The sequence below is a fragment of the Phascolarctos cinereus genome, unplaced genomic scaffold (genome assembly GCF_003287225.1).
Source record: "Phascolarctos cinereus isolate Bilbo 61053 unplaced genomic scaffold, phaCin_HiC Scaffold_726;HRSCAF=1367, whole genome shotgun sequence".
NCBI classification, from domain to species: domain Eukaryota; kingdom Metazoa; phylum Chordata; class Mammalia; order Diprotodontia; family Phascolarctidae; genus Phascolarctos; species Phascolarctos cinereus.
In genome coordinates this window covers 306,892,456-306,899,808 of record NW_027556098.1, presented here as the reverse complement: position 1 = coordinate 306,899,808, position 7,353 = coordinate 306,892,456, and positions in this window count along the sequence as shown.

Here is a 7,353-nt window from a genome sequence, read left to right as displayed (position 1 = left end):
GGAACTGGTATTAAGGTGAAATGAATGTAGTATTAAAAACCAATACAACTATTTTAAAATATTTTTCTTAAAAGAACAAATCACAAAACACCTTAATTCTTTTTTTTGATAGAGTTCCAAGATCAGTGGAGTTATATAGGCACAGTAATACTAGATATCAACAAAGCATTTGATGTTTTAAAACATTTTCCCCATCCTGTGGACAAGGTAAAGAGATGCCTTGGTGAATTTGGACTTCGTTGATTCACTGGACCAAAAGAATAGCAAGTGGGTTAATGTTTAACAAATTGATTAGTGACTTGGTTGAAAGTATAGATTACTGAAGTCTCAGACAACATGAAGCTGAAGGGGATAGGTAACATGTTGGGGAACAGAGCCAGAATCCAAAAAGATCCCAATATGTTATAATGGTAGTCCAAATCTATTGATGAAACTATTTGATGTAATAGGGAAAATTTTTGAGTCTTTCACTTGGGTTAAAAAAACCAAAACAAAAACAATAGACGTCAGAAGCACAAGATAAGAGAGGCATGGCTGGCAACATAGCAGTTTGTTCTAGACAGAGTTCAGGCAACATCTTCAACATGAAACCATTCTTGTTCCCCCAACTGCTAGTGTCCTGTCTCCCAAGCTAACTTGTATTTAATCACTTTGTATATATTTGTATTTATTCACTTTATTTTTTATGTTGTATATATTTGTATATATCCTTACTCTCATTCCTTCCCATTCCCCATTAAAATGTACTCTCTTTTTCCAGTTGGGATTGTTTCATTCCTTGTACCTGTATCCTTAGCACTTAGCCCAGCATCTGGCACATAAAAAGTGCTTAGTCAGGGCTTGGATTGACTGATAAAAGATCTGTGGGATTTAGTTGATTGCACACCCAGTATGATCCAATGGCAGTTTAAAAACCCTAATGTAATATTGGATTACAGTGAGTGAATGAATGAATGAAGAAGCATTTATTAAGGTGCAGGCACCATACGGTTTGAGAGGCATAGAGTGCAGAACAAGAGATAACAATCCGTCAGTATTCTTCCTTCACGAGAATACATCAGGAGTACTTTATCCAGTTCTGGGAGGCATGTTTTAGAAAGGACATTGACAAGCTGGAACACGTCCACAGGAGGGCAACCAAGACGGCAGGGGAGAATTGAGATCATGCTATATACCAGAGGGAAGATTGGTTGAAGTAACTGGGGTTGTTTAGCTTAGAGAAAAGACTAAAAAGGAACATGATAGCCTTCCTTAAGCCTTTGAAGGGCTGTCCCACAGAAGAGGGATTAGACTTGTTTTGCTTGGCTTCAGAGGGAATAATTGGGAACAATGGGTAGCTGTACAGAGGAATATTTAGGCTTGATGTAAGGAGAAACTTCCTAACAATTAGAATTATCCCAAAGTGTCAGGGACTTCATTGGGAGGTGGTGAGTTCCCCGTTACTGAAGGATTCCAAATGGAGGCTGAATGACCACATATTAGGGACATGATGAAAAGGTAGTTACTGTTTGTGTATCAATTGGACTAGATCACCACTTCCAGCTCTGAGATTTTTGTCATTCTTCCATTCAATAACTCCAATTCAACAGGCAGTTATTAATTGCCTATTATGTGTAGATCACTGTGGTAGGCACTGGGGGTAGAAAGAGCAGCATAGTACAGACCCTATCCATAGGAAATCTACTACCTAATGTGGTGGTGGGGGGGACTGACGACGGGGACGGGGACACAAGTATCTGTGGTACATAGGAGAGGGAGATGACTGCCAACAATAAAACTATCAAAAGTAAATCCCATGTTTTCCTAAATTCCGGGAAAACATTTGATCCATGGAGGGGGGTGGGTTGCTCAGTTTTATGCAATTTCTTCCCCTATCTGAGTATTCAGATCAGGTTATCCAAGAAAACACTTAAAAATTAAAATGTAAATGATTAAAGAGCTGATTGCCACGTTGAGAGACCTTTTTTTTTTCATTAAACATAAACTTGGGGATATTTTTACCCATTCTCTTCATTCAAAAGAGAGTGAAATGGTAATATGCACTTTAGGTTATTTTTATACAGTAATGAGCTTGGAATAAGTTAATTGGATATATCATGTTTCAACCTCATTTTCCCAATCTTTACTCATTATCACTACAGTTTATTTGACTTGAGATTGCTCAGCTCTTCTTTGAGAAAAATCATTCCCCAGAGTCCCAGACAGAGCTGAGTGTCAAAGGGTTCCTTTAGTGATGTAGGCTAGTGTGGGTGCCCCTTCCCCTCAGACCCAGCTGCAAGGAGCCCTGACAGCTGAAGGAGATAAGAAAAGGTTGTGGTCGGGGGCTGGGGTATGTGGACAAATCAGTATGTTATGTTATATAGGTAGGCACAAGATGGGGGATAAAGTGATCCATTGTTCAGAGAAACAGGGTGGGATGGGGAATGCATAGACTATGAAGACCCTGACCTACTTATCTCTAGGTTTTCATCACTGGATTCTCCCCATACCTACTGCCTCCTTTAATCTTCTCCACCTGGAGTTCATCTTTCTCGAGTGTTATGATACATCCTGTCCCCCTGGAATCCCAGGTGTGCTGGACGGTGGAAAAACAGCACAACCATTGTATGGGTGATAGAATAGAAATGAAATGAGAAAAGGTATGGAAAATTCTTCAAAACTTAAAGCTGTTATTGTTATTATTGAAGAACTGCAAAAAGCACCTTAAAATCCACTTTTAAAGACAACATTAATGAAGGTTGGCGTCTTTTCAAGACAAACTCTGGGGATGCTGAACCTTGACATGCTAGCGTCTGTGGGAAGAGAGACTCTGGAACACCATCTTATGGTGGGAAGACGGAAAACCCAGGACCCTGGGAGATTGCTGCCATGGGAAGGAGCAGGCCAGGCTGAGGGGATGCTCATCTGAGATGCAACTAAGGTGAGGAAAGAAGTCACCATATTGTAGCTTCTGATTTTAAGAGACTATTCTTACTGATTTCAGGAAACAAAGCTTCTCTTGGCAACCAAGATACATCTTTTAAATACCAACATTCTGTTGGAGTTTGTTGAGTGAATAAAATGCATGGAACACAATGGCTTTTGAAGAATTCAAAATTAGTGTCTCTCCCAGGGCAACACTCTGAGAGGTACTTCATGTGTATGAACAGCCTGCAACAGATAGCTGTTATTCAGTCATTTCAGTTGTGTCCAATTCTTCATGACCCCATTTGGGGTTTCTTTGGCAGAGATACTGGAATGGTTTGCCGTTTCCTTCTCTAGCTCTTTTGTAGATGAAGAGACTGAGGCAAACGGGGTTAAGTGACTTGCCTAGGGTCAGCCAGCTAGTAAGTGTCTGAAGCTGGATTAGAACTCAGGCCTTCCTGACTTTGGGTCTGGCACTCTATCCATTGTGCCACCTACCTGCTCCATAACAAATAACCAATGAGGAACTTGGAAAAAGAATGGGAGTAAAAGATATCATCAGGGAAGTATATGATAGGAAGGAGAGATGGCTGGACAGGCAGACAGCTGGAAAGCTCCGCTATTATCTTTGGAATATCAAGAAAAAGTAAGAAAGACCTCACAGCCTCCTAAGTTGAGCTTATGAGAGGACGTGATCAGGACTCATAGGATGGGGAGGCATGGCTGGGTTTGATCAGCGCCATTGGAGGGGACATCCAGATTGTTGAGATTATACCTCTACTTGAGCAAATATATTTTTGCTAACTGAGGGCTAAACTTAAATATTTCAAACTGTTGGAGTATAAATGCTGTCAACTCCCTCTAAATTTCTATACCCTGGGGCCTTAGTCCTCACTCCTGTTGGCAAATAAGCCTCTGTTGCACTCAAGACAACCAGCCTGGACAGCGTTTGTCAACTTGTGACTAAAATTAGGGCACAGGAGAAGTCAGGGAGCAGAGCTATGTTCTGGAGGTCAGTGGTCTCCATGATGTTGCCCCCCCCAGTTTTTGGGTGGTAGTATTTTAAAGCATTTAAAGCAAAAGTAGGATGTTTTGCACTTTTGTCCCACAACCCTAGTGAATTCCTTGATCTCCTCAAAGAAAAGAGGAAAGGAGAAACAGCACCTGATGTAAGAAAATCATGCTTTCCAAGTATCGGGATCTCCCGGGTTTGTCCACAGTGGTGACATTCCATGTGCATTTGGCATGAAGTAGATTGGGAGAAACTAGAAAGTGAACAATACCAACCTAGTCATTGCATTTATTATATCCCCCCCTTGGTCTGTGGGCTCTCACCTTCTGGTGAATAGAGGGGCTTTGGCAGCTAAGTAGGGAGTCGAGAAGAGAATGTCAAGTGGGAAGTGTTAAGATTCAGCAGCTAAGGGGAAGGTACCACAGACAAAGTCTAGGACTCAGAGGGAGAGGGTATGTGCCATACTTACTGGCCATTGGAAGCTAGATATCAAGATCACAGAGAGACTTCAGGGTAGGATGTCAATAGACTCTCCCAGGGCCCAGCCATTGAGTCCACTTCCCCTACTCTATAAGCAGGAAACAGTTGGAAATGCCTGTCACTGGAGGACTTCCGATGGAAAGGCAGTGGCCATAGGAACTCCAGTCCTGAGTCTTTGCATTACATTTGTGAGGAGGCCGAAGACTCAGATTCAGAGTATTTGAATCTTCATCTTACGACCATCCCTACTGGCATGAGTTGATCATCAGCTGTGAACTGTGTTGTATCATCTGTACTTCTTTGTCCAATTTGTACCAGCTTGAGAGTTGATTGTTAAATTTTCATTGTGAGAGCACTTATACCTTGAAATAGCAAAGTGGGGGTGGCTAGGTGGTACAGTGATAGGGCACTAGCCCTGGATTCAGGAGGACCTTAGTTCAAATCTGGCTTCAGACACTTACTAGGATTTTGACCCTGGGAAGGTCACTTAACCCAAATTGCCTCAAAAAAAAAAGGGAAAAAAAAAAGAAAAGGCAAAGAGTATAAATCAGGGCTTGATCTATTATTTTTGTTGATTTTCTGGCTCTAGACCTAAGAAAGCAATGGAGAAAATATTAGTGATGCAAAATAAACTTAAAAGTGAGTTTTAAGTAAACTTTTTTCCCGGACAGTTCATTGCTCTCATACCACTGTCTTTCCTAGAATGCCTGGGTTTGGGTTTGGCCTATGTTCTGCCTGGGAATTCCCTTGTGTGGGGACTCCCTGGGTCTAGGAGAAGCTATAAGGATGTAGTCACACAGCAGATGTTTTAGTGTACATCATTTTATTGCTTTTGTTATTTCTATGCCAAACAAATACTTAAGCATGTTGCATCTATTCTTAGTCAACAAGCTTTTACTAAGCCCTACTATGTGCCAGACAAGGTGTTAAGCTCTGGAGATACAAAAAGAAAGAAAAGACAGTATGGGGGAGACAACATCTAAATGCAAGGTACATGCAAGATATTTACGTAATAGGTGAAAGGTGGTCTAAGAGGGGGAGGCATGAGCAGCTGAGGGACACCTTGAAAGACTTCCAGCAGAAAGTGGGATTTGAGTTGTCTTGAAGGAAGCCAGGGAAACTTAAGAGGCAGAGGTGAGAGGGTAGAGCATTCCAGGTGTAGGGGCAGTCAGTGCAAAGGCATGTGTATAGGATGTGTGTTTGTGTTCAAGGTACTGCAGGTAAGCTAGCATTGCTGGATCAGAGAGGGTGGGGAGGGAATTAAGGAGATTGGGAAGGGATATGAAGAGCTTTAAATGTCATATAGAGGCTTTATATTTGGTCCTGGCGGTAATAGGGAGCCATGGGAGGTCACTGAGTGGAGGAGGGGAGTGATACGGTCAGGAAAAGATGGATCAGAATAGGGAGAGACTTTGAGGCCACAAGACCATTTAGAAGGCTAGTGTTGTAATCCAGGTGAGAGGTGATGGGGGCCTAGGGTGGTGGCTGTGTGAGTGGAGAGCAGGGGACTAATACAAGAGATGTTGAGAAGATTTGGCAACTAATTGGATATAGTAAGACGAGAGTGAAGAATGGAGGGACGACAGCAAGGTTGTGGGCATTAGGGACTGGGGGGATGTCAAGGTGCCCCCGATAGGGGAGGTGGGTAGAAGAAGGGTTTTAGGGAAAAGATAATATATACTTTTTTGGAAGAGGAATTTTATATAGCACCTACTATTTGCCGGGCACTATGCTAAACTCTTTTACAAATATAGTATCTCATTTGCGCCTAACAAGAACCCTGTGAGGTGCTATTATTATTCCCCATTTTATAATTGAGGAAACTGAGGCAAGCAGAGGTTAAATGACTCAGGGTTGCACAGCTAGTAAGTGTCTAGGGTGGGATTTGAACTCAGGAGTTTGAAATGCCTGTAGGATATTTTGAGATGTCAGAGTTGGTGGTAGGTGGGACTGGAGCTCAAGAGAGAGGAAGGAATGGATATACATACGTGTGTGTGTGTGTATGTGTGCGCACGCACGCGCATGTGTGTGTGTATACATATATATCTATATATCTATATATGTCCATTCCTAGCCTCTTTCTTGAGCTCTGTATACATGTGTGTGTGTATATATATATATATATATGTATGTATGTATACATACACATACGTATATCATCTGCATAGTTATTTGATATTACATTCATCCCAATTTCTTGGGCCCCTTTCTCTCATCTATGAAATGGGGGTGGTTATATTTACTCATAATAACAGAATCACTGAGGGGCTGACGAGGACACCAAGAGAGAGAATTAGGAAATCTTGGTTTAAATTCCAGCTCTGCCACTTATCAGCTGTGCGATCTTGGGTAAGTCAGTTGCTGTCAGCCTTGGGAACTGGCAGGTTCTCCTTCACTGGGGGGTTTTAAGCCAGACCTGGATGACTATCTGCCAGGGAAGTAGAAGGGCTTCTCATAGAGGTTCAGTTTGGACTAGATGACCCCGAAGGCCCCTTCCACCTGTGATATCTGTGAGTGCATGACTGACCTTTGGGCTTCAGCTCCCTCATCTGTAAAGTGAGCGTTGGAAAGGGGGCCAATTACACTAGAAGGTCACTGAGATGAGTCTCTTTTGACTCTAAAATCCTGTGATTCGAGGTATCCTGTAATGATCAGAGTTAGGCTGGCTCTAATTGCTCAGGATGTCCCAGTCCTCTTTAGAAATGGCTTTCTGTTTCACTGGTTATTAACTCCTCAGCAGACCTATCAGTCACTTACTATTTGCTAGGAGTTGAATTCTGGGCTGAGGATATGAATTCTAGCAAAAAGATAACTACTATCTTCAAGAAGTTTACATTCTGATGAGGGAAGATAACATATAACAGGAAAAAAAACAGGGGGAGTGAGTGAGGTGGGAGACATGGGGAAATGGTGGCAAAATTCAGAGAATGAGAGAGAAACGGCTGGCTTGGGCCATC